A 22,824-nucleotide genomic window follows, 5' to 3' on the forward strand; every position below is an offset into this window, starting at 1 on the left:
GACAGGTGGCGCGCCATGCGCGCATTGGGGCTGTGCGCGGACCGGTGCCAGGCGCGTCGCGGCTCCGACTCCCTCTCCCCTGACGACGCTTCGCCGTGCTCCCACGCGGGTTGCAGATTCAAGCGCCGTTCCTTTCTTTAGATCACTATCTATCTATCTCTCTGCCCGTGCCGATCACGACGTTTGGCTGGCGTAGATCGTTTCCCCCTCCGAGACACCGAGTTCTTTGGTTCGTTCCGTTTGTTCAGGCGCACGTTTCGTTGCCGCGCCGAACGCTGCGTTGCTCGACGCTCTCCGTGTGATAGGTGGCCGCAAAGTCCGATGCGGGGCGCCTCGTAAGTGATCCCTGCGCCGTAGCGCATTGTCTTACACCCCTTGGCGGGTCGATGGGAACGCTGTCGCGTTCCACTCTTGAAGGCGAAGCTTAAGCGTCCTCCAATTTTTTACTTTCACCTTGTTTCCAATAATTATACGCCGCGTCCGTGTTAACAGGACATGAAATAGTCAATTTGTTAGTTCGTTGAAAAGCGTGCGTTTGAAATTTTAAATGGTGCTACTTAACATAAACGAAAACCGCAATATTTCTGATAGACGCAGCTGGCAAGCGGCGTTTAGTTTATAATTAAATGTTTCTCAGCATTGACCAGATTTGATATGTTTCGCCAACTTCATGTGAATTAATCCATTTACGTGAGCGCACAGTGAAACTGTGTCTGGAGTGTTTGTTTCTTTATGGGCTTTGTTTGGAGTGTAAACTGCTTAATATTTTCTCTTATAAGAAGCAATGGTTCGCGTGTTTATTTTTCGCTCTCGAAGGTTTTGTTCAGTGTTGAAATCACTTAAATTTAATTTTCTCTTTTCCTTTTTCCTTTCCTTGGAGAGCTTATATTTTTAGAGTAGAAATGGCAATGCTGGTAGTCAGGGCTTTGTTGCACCAAACATTTTCATTCATTATTTTTTTAACTGTTTCTCTCCCGTTCCGTCGCTTTCGTGAAAATTGATTCTGCAGCAGTTTTCTCAAGTATTTGCAATGAATGCAGGGTCCGTTACTTTCACATACGTAAGTGCACTTGATGGAAAAGTAACACCCAGCAAACGATATATATTTTTCTTGCTTCTCTGGTTTCACGCCGCAGCCTCCACACAATATAAGTGCATGTGCGCTGTTGAGCACTGACTGCGCTTCCTCCGGCCAAGAAACAGTGCACTGTGAGCGCAATTGGCCCCTGAGGAATGCAGAGTAACACAACGATTCCGGTTGGTTGCTTTCTGACTTAAATTTCACTAACTTCGGCACCAAGATGTGGTCAACCTGCTCACCCTCGAGCTCACTGGCTCCGGAAAACACACTGTAACGTTCACTTGGAAACGTTACCTTATTCCATGTTGCGTCAGGTAGGCAGACATTAGGGAGTTTTAGAATAGGGGCCCCAATAGTTTGGGGCCCCAAAGAGCTTTGCGGGTGTTAGCGTTGGGGCACGTAGGAGTGAAGAGTTTTAGAATAGGGTTTGACGTTTGCGGATAGCGTCTTGCGCTGACAGCGCCACTACGGCGTCAAAGAAAAACTATTAGAAATAATTAAATAAAATATACCATTTTATGATAGGAATAATAATTTTTACTTGCGTGTATTCGCGTTCAATTACAATTTGGAGGTTATTCTCTGTAAGCAGCAAACAATTAGTTGCGCTTAGTTTTCAGCAAACCAACTTTACTAGCCTTCACCAGCCAAGCTTAGCCTTGTTAGGCCTACGAGCCATAAAATCCACAATCGAATTCAAAATCCGCGGCGTCTAATGAGTCAATCTTCATAACACACGCTAGTTGAGAGAAAGCGATAACCGCACTCACTTCTCCTAGCTTGCGAACTTCACGCGTTACCGCGAATCGAACCCAGTTTTGTGCTAAGTTAGAGCCGTCGCTTCGATGGGTGCCGCCATGTTTGCCGACGCAAAGCTTTTGGGGCCGCTATTTGGGCTCCCGCTAAATCGGTGAAATAGCGTTCCCAACGCAAAACCCAAACGGAGTTTGCGTCTTGCGCATGCGCAGTGGCTTCGACGCTATTTCTTTGGGGCCCCAAAACGTTTGGGGCCCCTATTCTAAAACTCTCTATTATGACACGGACGCTCAAGTTGCACGGCGTGCTGTTTATCTGAGGCAATGATATCTGGTATATCTGGCCCCTGGCGTAGCTGCGTGTGCGCTACGGTGTCTTCTCGCTGGCCGTCTTGCATGTTGATTGCGTTCAGCTTTCGCCGTTTTGCAGCAGGTCCAAGCTGCTCGCATATATTTCTCTCTTTCCTTTCCATCGGAGCTTCGTGAAATACTTGGGTGCCTCAGGGAACACAGTGGGCACGGCGTCTTCTTTCAGACGCGGACGATCGCACGGCAATTCCACAACCTCACCGTTGACTGCGTGCCGGCATGTCCTTTTGACGAACCTTTTGTTGAAGTGCCATTCACAAACCACGCTGTCGTTGGTAAGCTCTTTTTCAGCCCGTTTAATATTTCACGCCCACTGCTCCCTTCGCAAGACATCAGTTGGGGCTTTAAATACAGAAAGCTTTTGCGAGCAAGATCGATACCCGCCTTTGCATCCAGGTATAAAGCACGTGCTTGAGCGGCTTGACGGCAGGGTTCATTACATCCAACAGTCTGAATCTGAAGAGTCCATTCCTCGTGTGGCAACGCGACGACCCAACACTGCCGACAAATTTCACAGACGACGACAGAGGCGACAGCGAAGCGTCAACGCAGCCGGCGAAGCCTTGTCAGTGCCCGGCCGTCGCAAGCGTGACACCTTTGAACACAGCAGTGCCCCTAGCGGTGGCTAAATTTTCACGGCGTTCCGCGCGCTCCTCCTCTACGGCGCGGATGAGGCGCCCGCCACACTACCCCACTCTAGCCACCATACATATACCGTCATTCCCATGACGGCACGGTGCCCCCTTAAGAAACTCCCATAGACGGTGGCGCCAGATTACCCTCTAGGTGTTATAGTGAGAAACTCTATGGCGGGTCCTCCCTAGGCAATGGCGGCGGCGCCGCGGTCTTCACACCTCCCAATTCTAGCCACCCATAGAGTTTCCTACGTAGCCACCCAGGGTAGGGCCTCCTTCCTCCATGATGAGAATGATAGAAAAGTACAGGCTTCGGATTGACATTCTGTTGGCTGGCGAACTAGTCTACAAGTATTTTTTGGCAGTTTTGGTTTCGCTCCCAGCGCAATTGCTATAACCTGCAGTGGGACAGAGCAACGCGAAGCTCTCTGCCTTTGTTATGTTGCTCGAAGTGTCGATAGCGCGCTGGGCCAGAGGCTGGGGCGACGTTTGTGTCGCGGTGTGGTGTCGAAGCCCTGACGAGAAGGTGACTGCATCGTAAACGATGAAAGAACGTGTTTTGACCTTGGTTTACTAATTGTGTTAGCTAGGTTGGCGCTGTATAGCGTTACGTGCTTTATGAAACTTCAGAATAGGAAAAAGAAGGTACTACTGATACAAGACAGTTGTACTCCTAGTGGCTTGACAATCAAATGTTATAGAGGGCTCCATTATGCATTGCTCGTTTATGTGCTCATTGAAATGCGTGTTTGAGGACTTTGAGAACACAAACTTACTTGAGATAAGAAAGGTTGCTGCTTCCTGGCTGTAGTCTAGTGTCGCAAAATGGGCAAGTGCAAAGCCATGCCTCGGAAGCGGAACGTCAATATAATGTATAATGAAGCGTACTCGTAGGATTCCTCAAGCATCCCTGCTAGCAGTCCAGCAGATGTGCTTAAAAGTACTTCAAGACGTCCAGCAATCGTGACAGCCGACGCAGCCTTTCGAAAGAGCGAGAGAGTTCGAAAGTGCCTGTCGTCTGCGAGAAAAGTATCGCGTTTGCAGCGAGCAGCTGTCGTAGCAGACGACAATTGCAGCATTCCTCTCAAGGGCGCAACACTTTCTCACAACACAACAATTTTATTTCCATAAATACTTGATGAGTATTTTTATATAAGTACATGCACGGTTGTTATTGCTGTTGCAAAAATAAATAAATAATTATTCTCTGGCGTTAAATCGGGAACAGAATCGCACAAGAGTGCATACCCTGGTGTGTCCTGGTGATAAGCCATAGTAAGCCATGCTTCCATCCATAGAGTTTCTCACTATAACACCTAGAGGGTAATCTGGCGCCACCGTCTATGGGAGTTTCTTAAGGGGGCACCGTGCCGTCATGGGAATGACGGTATATGTGTCTGCGAGGCTCGTGTTGGCTGGTGTTGTAAGAGGCTTCGTCTAAAACGTGGATATGGCTACGCAAATAACGCGTTCTCAAAGTAAAATCTTTATAAAATGTTTCCATTCACGCATATTACATCTTTACTCACCCACAATGCATGACCAAGCGAAGAAAAGCAAGAACAGACGACCAACTGTTTCAAAGCGAGCGCGAACCTTGTCTGTCCTCCAACTTTAGCGGCCCGCTGATACTTTTTACGTAACATGTAGTCGTACACACAACATAGAGTTACTATACTGACTCCATAGAGTTTCCTACAACTATGACTGACTCTAGAGGACAAGCTACCCATAGGGCCCATGCCATAGAGTTTCCTACAAAATTACTAGAGGGAACTCTGGCGCTGCAGTCGTTGTCCTACCATGGGAATGATGGGAAGTACATGGATTTGTCTGATCTTCGTGCTTGTGGATTCAAACGTTCTTGTGGCTTTGTATATTACGCTATATAAATCTTATTGTCGTATATTTCAGCGCAATCTATATTCTTCGAAGTGTAGAAGACGCCGGGGAACGCGTACAATTGCTATTAATTGCAATGATTGAGCTTGTTTATGTGCCCAAATCGAAACGCACCAAGCGTCTCAAAGCACTGGCATGCCCGCGATAAATTCATTAGTGCGTTTCATTCGCTTGTCGATACATGCATCCGTGGCTTAATGGTTTCAATATCAGGCTTCTGTACTAGAGTCCCTGTGTTTGAATCCTGCAGTCGGGCAATTTTAATGATGTTTATTTAATTATTTATTACGCAATAAACTGTTGAAAATGACGAGTTTACTAAGTCACAAAGCCGTTTGAAGCCAAAAAGGACGAAGTTTAGGCAAATCCATGTACTTCCCATAATTCCCATGCTGGGACAACCGCTCCCATTGTAGCTCACGTAGACACTAGCGCCAGAGTTCCCTCTAGTAATTTTGTAGGAAACTCTATGGCCCATGCATTGAAATCGGGAACCGCATGAGCACCGCCATGTTGCTACGCGCCGAGGTTGCCAGCTCCTGAGACGCTTGCTAGACTTGGTGACAGTAGTCAGTTTTAATCCGGCAACAGTAGCAGCGTAGCAGCAGGGCGTTAGGGTGGCTAGAAGGGGAGGTGTCAATACCGGCGGCGCAAACGTGACCCCACAGCGCACCGATGCCGCGGGGCGGCGCTGTTGACCAAGGCGGGGTCGATCCAGCGGTCCAGCGGTCGATCTAGGCACCACTGGCCTCCTTGAAGCCCTTGGGTTCAGCGGGAGGAATGGTAAAGTAAACAGGTCCGCAATAGACATCAGTAAGAGGCGATTGGAGGATTGGTGGAAGAAAAGTAGGGAAACGACAAAAGACGGAGACGTACAAAAGCACAGTTCGCAATAGGGTATCAGAAAATTTGGACGTGGTAGTTCATAGTGTCTTTTTTTGTTTCTCATTGGTTAACCTAGGTAGGATATTAGGCAGCACAGTAGCAAGAGCTTGGTGGCGCAAGCCACCGCCCCGTTCCAAAGGGGACGCTCATAACATCCATCCACCCATCCATCCGGGTAAGCACGCAGCCGAAATGAGCGCCTCGCCAGCCTCGCGTCGGCTGCATCTACCACCGAAGGGAAAGTGAGCCCGTTTCGGGTATCGCGCGCTTTCTGCGAGCGTCAAAGAATTAATCTTTATCATGACAACAATGTTATGTCAGCCCACATCGTTACACCTGCGAAATTTTACGGGCCCAGTTCGCACTGTATCGAGATTCAAACGCGTTTCGTCTGTGCGCATTTCGTGAGCTGGCTTTGGGTGTTAGGGGCTAGTGGGGGCTTCGAAATAATTTCGACCACTTCGGGTTCTTTAACGCGCACTGACATCATACGGGCCACGGCGGCCGCATTTCGATGGGGGCGAAATGCGAAAACACCCGTGTACTTAGATTTAGGTGCACGTTAAAGAACCCCAGGTGGTCCAAATTTCCGGAGTCCCCCACTACGGCGTGCCTCATAATCAGAAAGTGGTTTTGGCACGTAAAACCCCATAATTTTTTTTTTGACATCATACGGCGCACAGGCGCCTTGCTTATCGGCTCCCTGAAAATGCGACCGTCGTCCTCGAGATTAGCAGTCAATCACCCTATGCGTGCCGTAAGACCTGTAAACTGCAGACATTACCTGATAACGTCTGGACGTGTTTACAAACCACTTTTTGTCTGCGCTTGCAGACTTGTAGCATGTCATTTTGACGCTCATATAAGCAATTTACTATGATTGCAGACGGTGAAGCAACAGATCTGGTCATGAAATTGTTTATTAATTACAAGTGAGGAAAACAATTTACAACACACAAGGTTTCAGTGTTTTCCGTTTCTTCTCATAGCCACTGAGCAACCACGGCGGGTGTTATACTGAATAAACGAGTGAGCTTGTTTTCAAGGGCATTGTCCAGCTTATAGAACGATTCTGAGGGATATAAAAGGCCCTCAAGGTGCCACTCTTTGGATGCCTCTGATGGAAGTTCTCTGGGGATATTGCCTTTATCACTAAGACATGCTGCTTTGCAGTCTTCACAATGTGTGGGCAAAACACGCCTTCTCGCCCCATAACCTGCAATGTAATAAACTTTAAGCCGTGCGTCGCTGCGGTGCTCTACATAACTTTGGTGGTCCACATCCACTTGCACGGCATCTGTTGGCACAGCCTTCACGCTGTCTTCACTGTGGCTTTCTTGTTCAGCCAGCACCTCTCCAACAGATAGCAACTCCAGGACATCCGACGACACATTGCCGTCCTTGGGGCTCCTTGTGAGGTTCTAGAAACTAAGACACCTGGATGTGCGCAAGCAACATTTGTTACTTAAGCATGCCGAACTTCTGTAAAACATTGGTACTATTTACCAAGCTTGCACGTATACACACCTTATGACTAGAATGAATTGAGGTGGGGTAGGATGATTGTTTGCCCCACTCGCTTGTCTCGCAACGCCAAAACATTGCTCTAGGCGGTCTTGGCTCAGTTTCGAAGTCATCATGTACATGATGTCAGCATTGTCGGTAAGGTACTTTAGAAGGTGTTTTGTTGAATGGATGGTCATCGTCAGCCCCTCAGAAGTACTGTTACTAAGAAAGCCGAGCCCATTGGAGTGAGCCTCCCATTCATCAAGAAACGGAAGAGTTTCATCAAGGGTGGCCTCTTTCTTGCTGCCCCATCTGAAATACCAAAGAGAACAATCATGCACCATTTTGAGAGAAAAACTATGTTAAGATAACCTCATGACTTCTGCAGGGAACCTCGACGTCATAGCTTCAATGAGCCTGGCCTGACCATTGGGACCACTCGATCCCGTTTGGCAAATGCTTGTTTGCAGGCAGGGGCACGGAAGAGATACCTTTTCTGAGGTTTTCTTGCACCCAGTATCACATCCGGGCACAAAGCTCCGTCGTCTTTTTCGCTGCCGACTGCATCTCGCCCTCGAATTACGGATTGTCGCGAGGAACACTCGAAAAGGGGCGCCGAGACCAACTGACAGCGGAGGCGCAGGCCAGCACGGCTACGAGTCCCCCGCCGCGAGCGGCAGCGCCACATTCCCCCTGGTGGCATCGGTGCGCAAGGGGGTCACGCGCGCCCGAAGGAAAGCGCCACCGGTATTCACACCTCCCCTTCTAGCCACCCTAATGGCGTCTCGCTTGTAGTGTCGTGATGTGTGCGTGCAGCCGTGTGTTTGGGCTTTATAAGTTGGTTCTTTATTCTATGTTGCGGGACGGTGTGGGTGTGGTCCATGTTGGCCGTACAGGTGGCAGTTATGCAACCGAGGGATGATCCTGTTGAAGTTTCCGGCGGTATGCGGTTTTCAGCGGTCACGCCTGTTGCAGGAGTGTCACTCGACGAGGTTACGAGCTCGAAGCTGTGGTCAGATTCCTCGTTGGCGTTCCGTAATTCTCTTCGCACGGGCGCGGTACGTTGCAAAAGCCGCTTTCGCGATCTATCGTCGCGACGATAGATCGGGGTTTTTTTTATTATTATAAGTACTGATCCAGCTGTAGGGCACATGTAACCGACAAACGGAAGTCTCAGGAGAGCATCTGAGATTATAATAAAGCAGGCGGCGCAAGAACTCCAGGGCACCCAAGTGACAGTGGGGGGATCAAAGCTCGAAGCAGAACGTTACGTAGGTTGGGGCCGTCGAGGCAGGTGTGTGTGCCAGGGTGTGTTCGCACGGACAGCTACCCTGGCACGCGCAGCAGTGCCTCGCAAGGTCGAGATACTTTAAAGGAACCTGCGCCCATGATCTTTCTTTTGCCTCGGTGCAGTGAGCACGATTAACGAGAATAATATGGAGGGTATCCGGTGCAGTCGCGAATGCGTCATGACAAATGTAGCTCGCGTCGCCTGGCTTGTGTAGTAATATCAGAGTTCGTTGTATGAACTTTATGCATAATGCGCTTTCTTAAGGTACCTTAACGGAATGGGTCTAAAGGACGGTGTTGGTACATTTTTTCGTACCGCCCTAATCCTATACCCCCCACTACAAACACACACACATACCCCCCTTTTTTATGTATACATACAATTCCTTGCCATGACGGATCATAGCCTCCTTTATTTTTGAAGAATAGAGGAGGCTATGGACCGATTGACCAGTTCAAGTTGTCAACTTCTCAGTAACTGTTATAGGAATCACTGTAATAAGCACAATTCCACGATCGGAATGTTTACTTTCATTTTTTGTTGTAACACTGAGGACTACATAGAACTTTATTTTGTATATGTGAGAGAAGTATGTGGATATCACGAGCTTAAGCCAATGTGCGATACACAGACAAAGCAACTGCTACAACATGAACTGCATTGAGGGCCACACAACACAAACGTAATTAAAGGTGCAAAGTATAGGGGGAAGCCTCAAAATACGCTCTGTAGCACTGCAAAGTATAAAATATATTGTATGTGTACAATAAATGTTCAAAAATACAATGCATCAATGTCCCATTTGCATTCAAGTTTATTATCAAGTTCAAGTTTGCTGAAGTTTATTATGAGCATATGTACAACAGGAATCTACTGACACACCCGCAGTCAAGGTGGCTGTTCGAGGCGTGCTGGCTGCGTCAGTGTAAGAAAAAGAAATTGGGTGAATGTCGACACCAGTGCCACTGCTTCTTGCCTCTGACCTGCACGTGCCTCCGCGGCATCTTTGTGCACAAGTGTGCTGGCGTGGCGAGGCGTAGGAGTCATCCGAGAGAAAGAGTATCGTTTACATGGAGAAGTGGCTGTTCACATTGCCTGTCGCTTTCCCTCAAATGTTTCCTTGGCAACTAGGGTGACACCCGCAGTCAAGGTGGCTGTTCGAGGTGTGCTGGCTGCCTAAACGAAAGAAAAAGAAAGAAATTAGATGAATGTCGATACCAGTGTATTGCTTCTTGCCTCTTACCTGCATTTGCCTCCACGGCCTCTTGGCTTGCGGAGTCTGTATGAGGGAGCTGCTGTGGCTAGGCGTAGGCATTGTCTAAGCCAAAAGAAAAGGCCATTTAAATGGGGAATTATGGAAATAAATGCAGTTGTTATGTCAGCTTCTTGCACTCTTCTTGCCTAAAAGTTTTCAAACATAGTGTCCAGTACACACCAGCCCTTTGACTGCTTCTGCTTTTTACCTGCAGGTGTTGCTGCGAGATCCTTAGTATGGCTGCGTACAGCATTGTAACACTTGGTTGAGGCATTTGAAGTGGTAGCCAAAAATATAAAGAATCATCCTTTTCTGCACGAATGCTTTCAATTTCTAAATGCAGGGGTAACTATCACTATTAGTGCAAGGCCCCCCACATCTATGCGGCAAGTGCCATAGCTCGAAACTGAATTTTTCCATTAGTGTTTCACAAGGCGTCTGATATGTCCACATTAGATGTGATGTGTTTGTTTTTATTTATCCCAGTGTGGAGAGAGCATCATTAAATTGTTCTTTATTTTTGCGTGTCTTATTTTTTGGTTTATTTCTGAATTTATCAAGCAGTCGTCTCATGATGCTAAAGTGACTTATGTAATAGCAATCAGCTTTTGTTTTGCAGAAAAACAATGTATTTCCTGACCCATTGTTTGACATCCCCTCGCTCGCATAATTTTGCAGAGTATTCTACCTATATTGACTTGCTTGACCTCCATTAAAGAGTCTTGCATATTCAAATACGACTCTTTCCTTAAAATCATTCGACACTTCTCATCATTTCTGTACCTTGGGTTTCTGATACTCTGCATTCACCATTTTTGCTTGTTTCTGACTAGAAATGTTTTCTTTAATTTAGAGCTTAAATTTTACCTTTGGAACACAGGGAAGGGGTCGCCATTGCATATCTGAATAAAAGGGAAACATGTTTCATGAAACATTTGCAAAATCCAATTGAAGGTTGATGAATGCAGCTTGCAGTGTGATGTGAATGAATGAGCTATAAAAGTAACTCATCTCACTTGGTAAATTAAAGCACATATTAGTGTGATGTACAAGATACGTTACACTAACATGGTGGGTTCTCTTACTTATACAGCAAAATAATCGGTGCGCGAGAAAAAAATTATTTTTGCATACCCCTTGTACACACTGATTTAAGAAAAATGAGCTGGAGCTGTCCACATGATGTACTTATTTTACATGCGAGTATGGTAAACAAAAATGTGTCCCAGCTGCTTAGTGGTACTCGGGGGATTATGTCAGTATTGCATATGTGCCTGTTGTCTAAAATAATTGAATTTTGAAAATGCTCGCAGGGATCTGATGTGCATATCTGCAGTTTATGGATACATGTAAAAGACTCAGCATCAAGTGCAAGTGAACGGTCCCACAGACCCGGAGTCGATCATGCAAATAGATTCGCTGCACAAATTTGTGACCAGAAAAGATATTCCACATGAAATGGCATGCAAGGAAGTGTTGAAAATATTGCATAGTTAAGAAAACGCCTACGCTATTAATATGTGGGTTCATGCACTCGTTATGCAAAACGGAGGTGAGGCGTGCAGACAGGACACAGGAGTAGCATATTTACAAGCAAACAACACGAGCGCCGCCTACTTCTCTACTCTTGTGTCCTGTCTGCACGCCTCACCTCTGTTTTGCATAATGAATCCTTACCAACTAGCTCAGCTTTCTGTCGTTCTAAGTCTCGATGCACTCGATTTCGTCCGCATTAGGCAGTCGCCTCTTGATTACTTCGTGGCACAGAGATACTCGGCATCAGGCTGTTTTTCTGCTGTGGCCTTTGTAGAACCATGATTGTTCAAAGTGCAACAATTAAACAGATTCTTTGAGTTGCTTGTGGATTCGCCAGTACAATTCCGGTGCGCTGGTCCGCCTGTCCAGCAATTTCCTACTGAAGGGAAACCTGCAAATAAAAACGCCGCTCCGCATGTAGAAAAATACTGTGCCGCTTCTCAAACGATTGTGATGCACCACAAGAGCTGCCTACTCGCGTGATATTCTCAACAAGGAGATACATTCGTTTACTTACATGTACTCCGGGACTTCGGTGGCACATAAGGCACGAGTGTGCCATTGCGTCCGATGTCGATGCGCGATCGCATGTCAAACCTAAACTGTACGAAACTACTACGCATCCAAAAAACAGATTCGAAACCGAAATTCGCGTCATCCTTTATTGCATGAATGCGTACATCGTGATTTACATAAGTCATGGACTTAGCGATCGCTTTCTGTAAACTTAATATTAACGCACCACCTTCATAAAGCCATCAGGTATGCGTTTTTAGATGATAAAGCATAAGGTGACCTGTACTTGTTTTCAGCGCTTTCAATAGTAATTGCGCTGGCCACATTGACCAGTAGCAACAGGGCGGCGCCCTAGAGGTTCCCACTTTTCCGGCCCAGCTTTTCCTCTAGAGTTGTTCTACTAACTCTATGACACACAATAACAGAAGCGTTTCCCCGCAGGCTGGTTGTACAGGTTTGTACGTACCCGGTTTGGAGGCAAACCGGATGTGACGTGTCCCAGTGGCGTACTCCCTGCCCCCAGATAGGTACTTGTACGCCTAGGGAAAGACGCTGCTAGGTGCTGCTGCTAAATCCCTGTGGTTTCTGCCAGCCACATGCGGCCATTGCCGGCTCACGTAGGTTCGTTCGCGTGGTCTTGTTACGCCTCGCTGGATCGTGTTCAGTCATGCCGTCCTTGCGCGGCGTGATTGTCGGTGAGTCAGATTAAATTCTTAAATAGGTCGCGCCTGCGCCTAATTGAGTCTATAAAAGCCTGCACATTCAGTTTTGCTAGCTACATGCAGTGCGGCCGGCGTGAGCTGTCTCCACGATGCGCTTCGAGCGTGTCGATTTCGCCGTTCTTTATGTTGGCGTTAACGACCTTGAAAGCAACATGGATCCACAAGAAATGTGCGACAACATCAAGGTAAGTCTACTGAAATCACAAAATTTGAAACAATAAGCGCTAATAGTTGTTTTCTTTTAAATTTTAGGCCTTGATTGTTCAACGAGACGGCCCCCGTCGTGCTGGTTTTCAAGGTGCTCCCTCGCTGCCTAGAAGATGCTGATGCGGAATAGAAAATGCAAAAACGTCGCTTGCTTAACCGCAAATTGACGGCTACGCTGAAGCGCATGCCGTGTCTGCGGAATTTGAACCCCGAGGTATGGACCCCCTTTTTCCAGCGGCACGCCGTTGCATACCGTCAGGAACACGCTTGGCTTATTTCTGACTCGGTAAAAAATGTTTCGCTTTTTCTCGCTTCTCGCTGCGGAAGAAATGCGGACCGTTTGTCGTAGTTGTGTCTCCATTACAGGGTGGCATTACTGCGGTGAATAAAGCAAGTGTTGGCGGTCGGAAAATATTGGTCCCACTTTTCAGGGCTACTTCGCTATTATGTAGCGGTGAAGTGTAATTTCTACCATTGAACCTTCCTGTGTAGATATGTTTCTGAATCACGTTAAGCACATTTTTTCGTCCATTTCTTTGTAAAACAACGCGATGGAGCGATTGCGCAGATTGTTTACTTCCCTTTCTACAATGTTTAGTTATTCTAACGCCTTCCTTCGAACCACCACAGCGGCAAATGGACTTTTTTTATCGAAATTCCGCGCTTTCATAATAGCTGAATTTTGGTACGGTTAGGTGTCTAAATTTCTCGTACCCACAGCTACCAAAACAGTTGATCAAATTATTAGCATCGCGAACAAATCGCATTCCTACATATGCGAGCTGCTACATATGAGCCCTCAAGAATTTTCAAGAAGCATCTTTTTTCTAAGAACCCTTGCGATATTGGAAAGCCCTGATTGAGGATTCTCATACAAAGCATGCTCAGTAAGTATAATGAAAACATGCACAAACAATGTATAATGTACTGGGTACTCTGGCTGCTTCTAATCACATTACAGGTGACCACGAGTAGGTAGAAACGGGCCTTGAGGCTGTATAGTGGGACGTAATATTCCCACTTTTCGCTATTACTGAATCGTAGTCAGCTTTGAGATTTTACGTTATGTAAAAAATGCTTCATAAAAAAAAGCACTTGTAATGTCTCGGACACAAAGCGGCCTGTTCTCTGCTTGCGTCTTTGAAAGGGTTAAGATGCACACACTATTCAAAGGTCGCATTGAGAACTGAGTTGCAGGCGCTATTATGCTCCGCAAGCAGCAGGATACTAAAAGGAGAAATGAGTAACACCGTACTGCCTTCATTTCTTCAAACCCTTCAACAAAGCTTGAACAAGAAATGCACGCGAGGGTGTCACTACAGACAGCTGCGGCAACACTGACGCATGCGCGAGAATATAAAATGAGGTGCAGCTGTGCGGTGCACGCTGCCATGAAGTTCGAATTACAGTTTCCCCCTTGCGAAACTACCGGAAAGGACATATTGCATCCATCGGTGTTAATATATTTTCTAGCATATTTTCTTGTTTTCGGCCAACATACACATCCCCGTTAAATCAAATAGATCACTGTAGATGGTGGCCACAAGCATATTACAAGGACTGTGAATTGGAAGCTGTTAGCTACCTGTGGCACAAAGTCATGCAAGGGTACACGTAGTCTTTGTGTGCACATTGACTTCATGTTTTACCAATTTGACTGGCTCCTATTGCACTCCGGCTGAATAGCAATAACACACAGGCCACTTTACGTTCGAGCTACTCGAAAGCTTGCATTAGTGAAAAACATCTAAACTTTTTCTGGTACAGCCGTGCGTTGTTCGAAGTGTCTCAATGCATCGCAGTGATTGAACAGGCACATATTGGCTGTACCACTTGGATTTCAGCGTGCATGCGTTGGCTGGACAAAAAATTCTACCATATTTTACCTCCAAACTTTTGCTCACGATTGGAAAGCGCTGTTTCTGTTGTAAATAGATGTGGCTTGCACACAAGGTATGTGCATGCTAAGTGTCTTGGTAAAGAAAAGTAAAGGTATGCTGCATGAACAGAAGGTGCTGCAGCCACATAACCTGACCTTTGATCTTCATTATGCTCACAGATTGAAGGGATGGAACTAAGTGCGTGTCTTTTAGATGCTTGATTTCAGCCAGTTAAATTTGCCAACATGGGGATTCAAACCACTGGTGTCCATCTGCTGTTGGGCTGAACTCTCAATTTAGTGAGACTACTAACTACTGCGTTCATTGGTGCTGACAGATATCAAGTCCGTTGTAGCTCGGCATTACTGTATTCTGTCGCCAAAATGCTAGAGAACCACTTGAGATCCTTCGATGTCAGCATCCTCATAATCAGTGGGCACGCCATAAGAAAAATAGGTCAACTTTGGCTGGTATCCTTGCAAGTGTGAGAAGGCTAGGCCACAGAAACTCGTCTTTCTGATTTGTGCACTATTCAGCCACGTTAAAATGTGGGGAGCCTAGACATCTAAAAGACGAGGAGCAAGCAAATTGAATGCAGCTACCAAGCAAAAAATGTGGAAGCGTAAGCTGTTGATTTTTTACTCTAAAGGCACGTTCACACCAAAGACGGAGCGGCTAAACCGGGAAAAGCTCTTGGCCAGGGGATAAAAGTAGGCGTTAAACGAGGCGGCAAGCCCGATCGCTCGCGGACCACTTTTCCCGCCCGCCAGAGCTGTCCGATTTGCCGCGGCCAATCAGAACACCAGACGACGCTGGCGTGTGCTGCGCAATAAGGATGGACGACCGGTGCCACGAGACGGCGACAAGTGCGCCACGAAAACGTTAGATGCTCCGCCTCGGCGGTGCGGGCAGCCAGGCAAGCCGTCCAGTATACAGGGTGTTTCAGCTAACTTGTGCCGAGGCACAAAGAAACAACTAGGCCTGCAGTACTCAAATACAATCAATTCAGTAGACTACCCTGTTGAGCAACTTTAATACTTACAGCTCATTGAGAAACATCTAACTGCTTTATTTTTATGAAGATAGCTGCTGTGGTTATTTTTTCAGGACAAAAGAAAGTGCACAAAATCGAAAAAAGTACCATGCAACTATGCACTTTTTAGCAGTGACGAACAAATGAACAATGCGGCATGCAGACAGGATGTAAAAAATATGCAGCTCCGACACACTGTGAAAATTATGTAAGCAGCTTTCTTTGCTGCTTGTGTTCATTGATGGCATTTGGCAGTGATGTGTTACACAAGTGTAACACAAGTGTTACCTTGCATGCACCACTTGTGTTCGTAGTACACAGAGCTCATAGGCAGACGTGCGCTCCGATGCTCAAGGTGGTGGTGTGCACCATCCATATCCTGTGAGAGTAGTGGCACTGTCATTCCCTCACACGGCGCATCGCATGGCGGGTGAGGTAGAGAAATCCGTTTATTGAATCCTTAGGAGAAATAGTTGCTGCCACGTCCTGTGCCCGACAGAGCAGCGCCTGCTGGCCACACAGGCTTCTGTCATGCAGCATGGCCTCCCAATGTTGTAGTGTAGGGACATTGAAGTTTTGATGCCGGACCACCACTTGCATACTGTCCTTCTGACGCCGTGGTGCTGTATTGCAGCTTTGCATCTGCACATCCTGTCTCAATTGTTGGCATGGACACACTTGCCGTGTTTATTTTTTCAGAAATACTAGCATAAACATGCCATACCACACCTTGAACTATCATTATAATATTTTTAGTTTGCCACCACAACTGTCACCATGTCTAGATGTAGTATTTTTCTTTTAAAGAGACTCTATACGAAGGATGCTTTCTGATGGCATCTTTACCTTCTCGTACATATAATCATTCAGCAAGCACAAAGTGCTGCAGCTTCTGCAATGCTTTTGTCTATTCCTTCCAGGCACACTACTGTCAATGTATCATTAGCGCTGAAATAGAATACCGCCCGTTGCTCAAAGCAGCTTCAATATAGATTCCAATCGGAAGAATAGGCAGACTTGTGGCAGTATACAACTTTCTATAGCCATAAAAGGCAAGCTAGCATAGTGGGGCATCTCAATGCTTGTAAAAGCATTCAACTGCATGTATCTCCAAATAACTAAGCTCAAGCAGACACTGCCAAAATTCGTGCTTTTCATGGTGAGTTGGTGCGGGAACTTGAAGGTGTCGCTTTTCCTTCATTTTTGTCTCTTATGGTTTTGCTAAGGCTCTTGCCACAGCAAAATTCCTCTTGTGGTATTTTAGAAGGGTAATTTACTAATCACCTAGGCGATGTCATTTCCTTCATTTGGTTGCACTGTGTGCATCAGTGCAATAAATGGGTCAAACGGCTTAATACGAAATGTCGCCAGGCCATTTTGGCATGACACTTGTGGATAACATTTTGGTGTGGCTTGGGCGAGACTGAAAGAGAGAAATTGACACATACAAGCACAAAGGCCAGGCACTGTTCCCTTGTGGCCTGCACAACCACTAGAATAGCAGCTAGTCTTATCAATTCATACTGAGTATCACAAAGTGTAACATTGCAAGAACTGTAGCTTGGTTGATGAGACAAGGCACTTATAGCTGTAGCTGAAAATGTGGTGTGATCAACATGTACAAGGTTACAATACTGTACACCCTTTTTGTATTTAAGTTTTTAACTTTGCCCACAATCTAATTACAGCTTTCCAGAGTTCCTTGGAAAATCCTCCCATGCACCTGCCATGTACATTTCCCTCCTCCTCGATGTGGCGTGCAAGATGGCAGCAGCAGCTGTGGGAACAGTTGAAGAGGCGAAGAAAGGTCCACGTTATAATAGGTTGTATGTAAATAAAACTGATCGACCTCAACCGATTCGGCTTCCACTTTTGTCAAGACAATTGTCAGCAAAGCAATGGAGCAATTTCAGTAGGGCGATAGTAATAAATAGTGCCTAGAAATTCTTGGAAGCCCCGTCAGCTTTCTTGCTGAGGTGGTTTAGGCAGGGAATGCCAATTCATGAGGGATGGTCATGGCCACCATGTTCAATGTATGTGCAGCATTAATCAGTTCTCTAGACCGAGTGCACTAATGTCACATGATACATTTTCAAACCTCGCATGCTTTCTTTGGGGCTGAGAAAATTAATGAAGCATGAAACTCTGCATGTTGCAGTTTTCAATTAACCATCACTGCATTTGTCCATTCTTGAAACACATTTTATTGTACCAAATGCATACAGAATGAATTTGTGGAATATCCAAAGTACATTTTGCTTGTGTTGGTCAAGCAGCTGGCAGAACAAAACCACAAAGTTCCAAAGCAGAAAGGTAACACTTCTTTTGAAGTACACAACTGGCGAAACAGTGTTGTTAACACACGAGTGCAAAACTTGCCGCCGATTAAAAAAAAGGGAGCTGCTACACACCACTTCGTTCCTTGACCATTTATTTTTTCTTTCGTGGCTGATTTTTAAAAATCCTTGCTATAGCAAATTCAAGGACATCAGAAAATCAACGCACAACAGATATTGGTGCAATGGTGTAAAGTAATGAAGATATAATTTTGCATGCACATTATTTAGTCTGAAATAGAGGGATACAGCACAAACGTTACTCTTCAATCCCAATAAAAAATATGGAACTCGTGGGCTACACGAGGGCTACGGATAAATCTTGAGGGCCTCGGATTCTGTAATGTGCAGCTATACTTAAGTACACAAGCATTTTTGGATTCTGCCTCTACCTGGGTGCAGCTTTGTGACCTGGAATGAAAAGCCACAGCCATCGAGCTGCTGCAGTGGTGACATCACAGTAAAAGGTAATAGCGTAAAATTAAAACAATAATATGGCCATGCAACTTGCACATCAGATAGGTCACCTGAAGCTTCTATTTCCAATTTTTCTGGTGTTGCATAGGACAAAAATTTTGAAAAGTGATAGTGTACGATTTTCATACATTAACAATTATGCATATCTAGTTTTTTTTTAACCATGCAGATATTTAGCAAAAAGTTTTGAGCACAGAGAGCCCGTCGTTCTGGCAAAGGAGTTTCTAGGTGAGGAGGACACACTTTGCTGCTAATGCGAGTTTCAGAAAATTAATTTTGAAAAATTCAGTCACTTTTTTATTAGTAACTTGGCGGCAGCCTTCTAAATGGCATATTTGGAGGCAGTCACATGTGAACGCACACCCTTTCTTTTTCGAAATCTCGAAAATTGCACTTATTTTGAAATATTCATTATCGCGCTCAATTGAGTACAATCAAAACTTGGTGCATCCTGCTCCACATCAGGCGGCAGTGCCCTGTCAAGAAGTGTGAGACAAAGCTTAAATGATAGGCTGACACGGCACACTGACGCACATGCTTGCCAGGCAAAGTGTGGCGTATCAGCTGCTACAATGACTGGCCAAGATGTTGTTTCAGACTTTCTCGAGCCTGTTGTCGGGGGTGTTTCCATCTGATGAGGTAGCGGGACCTTCTTTTCTGCGCTCCCAGCACACTCGGTTCCAATATTGCCTCGATTTACCAGTGAAATTCAATGATGAATGTCTTGAATTAGGTGCCACTTTCAAGATTTGTAAGAAATGAGAGTGCTATAAAATGTGACTGCCTCCAAATTTGTGGAGTTCCAAAATAGAGGAATTCCTCTGCAAGAATGCCACATTTGCCGCGCTCATAACTTTAAAACAAGAAAATCTGTATGGTAATAAAAGACACCCTGTACATATATAGTGTGCATTGGAGCATTTCATGCAACCAATATTCAAGCACCTTCTGTCTACAAAGAATTCATAAAGCAAATTTATGCTTAGAATCAGTTACGAGCACTGGAAATGCAAACACTGTGACGAACCCTGGTCACATGCCAGGCATTGTGTTGCTGCTCTCTAAGTAGGGCCTATGAATAAAAAACCACCTTCAACATTACACAGTAAGCTACCAATTGCTATGTGTAGGAAGACTTAGTTCTTCAAATGCAATTATGACCTAGACATTCTAAAGCTTTTCTGATAATGTACTTTTAGTGAACAAGTACCCCAAACTTGAACAACTCTGAAGCTATAATGCCATTATTATCTGAAAGATGCACTACACATTTTTTTAACGCAGTAAGGAAACATTCATAATCGACAATGCCACCATAGACATGAGAGTCATATAATATTGCACTGCGTGCAGCAAGGATAGCACAATCTTGCACAAAAGATTAGTCTCTCCCGCAGCCTTTGAGGCCTTCTTTATTATGTCTCACTTATGATGCCGTGACATGGTACGAAACCATGATGACGTAACTTATGATCATGAGTTACTCTTGAATGAAAGCTTATGCACACATGCATATTCCTGCATTGTAACTCTGGAGTGTACTTACAGTAAGGACACTGTGAAAAGAAGAAAAGGCCAACAGCAAGAACCAGGCAGCGCAGTGCTGTTTGCACCTTCTCGGCTGTTGTCGGTTTAAGTCACCTTCACTGCAGCAGAGTCGTGTTATGCGGCGAAGCATATTTAGCATCATGCAGTGAAGCATATCTGAAGTTAAAGGGGACACTGTTACGGGGCCCCTGCTGGTGCTTATGGTTACCCGACACTATCAGCTGAAGAGGTCACAGTACTCGTACTGTGACCTCTTCATGCATTTGGACAACACCAATCGCCATGTGAAAACCTCTGTTCACTACTAATCTCGCTAAGAGCCTAAATTGTTTCCAAACTACAAATTTCACCAAGTGGCAAACTTGGCAATGCTTCTGGAACCTCTTTCTAAAGTACTTTAATACTACCAGGATGCTTCAATGTCAAACTGGATTAAAAACCTGGGATGAGATTGCGCAAGCTTCTAGCTTTCTGACTGTTTGCTTCACCTTCTACATCAGTGAGTAGGCAGTGTTCAATAGGCGCTCCCGCTTCACCAAGCAGACGACCGCTGACGAAAGCATGGTGAAGGCGAATAATGAGAGCGCAAGCAAACATTCAGAATGCAAGATCTCGCCCTTGGATTTAGAGAAAGGAAGGATAATTTCAACACCAAGGAACACCAACACTGGGCAACATTCGTGCACCAGCTTTGTCAGTTTTTTTATGCTCCCACTACTTGTGCTGAGGTCGCGAGAAAAGCCCAGAGAGAGTATACAATTCGAGAATCATGTACCTCTTACATTGTGGATGTCCTTGCACTGTGCTAACGCATGAACACCACCACGTCTCAAAATGATCGAATGAGACATATTAAAGGCACAAACACTGTTACCTTATACGTCCTTGGTATGCAGAACCCCAGCACCTCCACCACTAATAAGGAACCGCTTTATTCTTGCCGAGCTAGAGCTATGGCGAGAAAGAAGCGACACACACTACGTACGGATGAGGAAGATGAAGGAAAGTCACATTGCGCTCACAATATCGCTAACGTGGTAGTTTCCCAAAGGAAGCGGTCACACCACTGCGTATAAAGTGTATGCACAGGGATTCTCATATGTCTTCCCTGTCCAAGGGACTGGTGGCAAGCACCACAAAGCAGCACTGGTCAGGTGCATTCCAATTAAATTCTTAAGAATTGAGAAAAGGCCGATTCAACACAAAGCAACGACCTGACACCCTTGCCAACAAACCTGTTGAACTGGCATTAAGTTTCAGATATTTGCGGCCACACATATGTAAACCAATGGGCAAGGTTCTGACTGGTGTTGTAGAAGTCGCGGGGCGCTTTTTTCGTTGCGACGATAGATCGGATTCATTTACAAGTAGTGCTCCAGGAGGGCACATGTAACCGGCAAACAGAGGCCTCAGGAGAGCATTAGATTATAATCAAGGAGGCGGCAGGGTACCCAAGGGGCAGCGGAGGGATCAAAACTGGAAGCAGGGCGGTCCCTAACTGGAATCAGGTTTTTGTTGCCCCAACTCACGGACCACCCTGACTCCAGCCTTGTCCGCGAAAGCGGACAGCTGATCTTAAAATGCGTCAGAAAATTCGGAAAGTACGACTTACACACAGCCTACAGACATCAAGATATACTACTAGCACGCGCAGGCCTCGGCGAGCCCCAACCCATGGACCAGACCGCGTCCTAGCTCTGGTGTCCCCGTTACCGATTTGGTGTCCTGGAGACGCCGCCAATAATATGAAATAGTGACACGTTGTTACTAGTAAAAAACACGATTTAAGCCGCTAACGCTACGTTCAGCACTGCCGCGCCCAACAACTTCTACAACGCCTGTGAGAACTTCACCAAGCAATGGTTGTTCTTGGCAATACTAAGAACTTGTGAATTTTGTGTACCGCTCATGCTTAACTTTGTAGTGCACTGTGGCTTAGTGAAGCACTACGATTGCGTGTAGCATACGTACACATCTTACCTGATAGACGGTGAACGGGGTCTTGTACAAATATCCGCTGAAGAAGAAAAGACTACACCTTCACATGTGTTAAAACACATGCCAAACTTGAAAAAAACAGACGTACAATGAACCTCCACACGTTAAAATAGCAAAAGCATCACTTAATAGTCGAAAACTATTGAAAAATTTGCAAGCGCCATGGCAAGCGCGCGTGCGTCTAATTGTCGTACAAAAATCCCTCACGTGACCTGATCCTAGGTGCCTAGGGACAGGATCGTTTAGGGACTTTTGAGAAGGCATGATGGTTGCGCCGAGCGACGTCGTGGCGTGTTCGTTCTCGGCGTGATCGTTCACCGGCTCGCGCGGACCGCGCGTTGTTCAACGTTGCTTATGTGATTGTGCTTGCGTTGCTTGTGTGTTGGTTGTACGTACTTAGCGGGAAAGCCGCGAGTAGTGGTGATGCGACAGTGCGGCTTTCGCCATCTGTGCTTTCGCCTCGGTGAGCTCTGGCAGTACAGAATCTGCGTTGTGTGACCCGTGCTTCCTTGACAATTGAAATGTCGAAGTGGCCTAGCGCCTCGGCAGCGAAGTTCTGCGAACCGCGATGCCGTGGCGTGCGTTGAATCTCCGGCCCACGCCGACCGCTGGTCGTGTGTCTCCGCAGTGGGATCAGTACTTGTTGGCTAAAAGTCGCGCAGTAGTAGTGGTGTGGCATGTCGGCTTTAAGTCTCGGTGAACTCTGGTGGTGTGAGATCCGTATTTCTGAAGAATTCATTGGTGCTGACGATTGAAATATTCAAGTGGCGTAGCGCCACGGCAATGCAATTTGCGAACCGGCGCTGTGCAGCAGCGTCGTCGTGTTCGCCCCTTTTCGGCAGCGTCATCACATCGCACATGCACTTTTACTTGACGGGACTCGTAGGCGGAG

General features: G+C 46.1%; 2 long non-coding RNA genes across 2 annotated transcripts; one reads left to right on the forward strand and one right to left on the reverse strand.

Moving 5' to 3' along the window:
- Positions 1 to 12,268: 12,268 nt before the first annotated feature.
- LOC142571320 (uncharacterized) lies at positions 12,269 to 17,423 on the forward strand. The gene is made up of 3 exons (XR_012825849.1): positions 12,269 to 12,638; positions 12,706 to 12,874; positions 17,262 to 17,423. It is a non-coding gene; the product is annotated as an uncharacterized LOC142571320 (long non-coding RNA).
- A 182-nt stretch (positions 17,424 to 17,605) lies between these two features.
- Positions 17,606 to 22,116, reverse strand: LOC142571321 (uncharacterized). The gene is made up of 3 exons (XR_012825850.1): positions 21,915 to 22,116; positions 20,809 to 20,885; positions 17,606 to 18,320 (listed from the first exon to the last, which is right to left on the reverse strand). It is a non-coding gene; the product is annotated as an uncharacterized LOC142571321 (long non-coding RNA).
- Positions 22,117 to 22,824: the final 708 nt, after the last annotated feature.

This window comes from Dermacentor variabilis, chromosome 2 (genome assembly GCF_050947875.1).
Source record: "Dermacentor variabilis isolate Ectoservices chromosome 2, ASM5094787v1, whole genome shotgun sequence".
NCBI classification, from domain to species: domain Eukaryota; kingdom Metazoa; phylum Arthropoda; class Arachnida; order Ixodida; family Ixodidae; genus Dermacentor; species Dermacentor variabilis.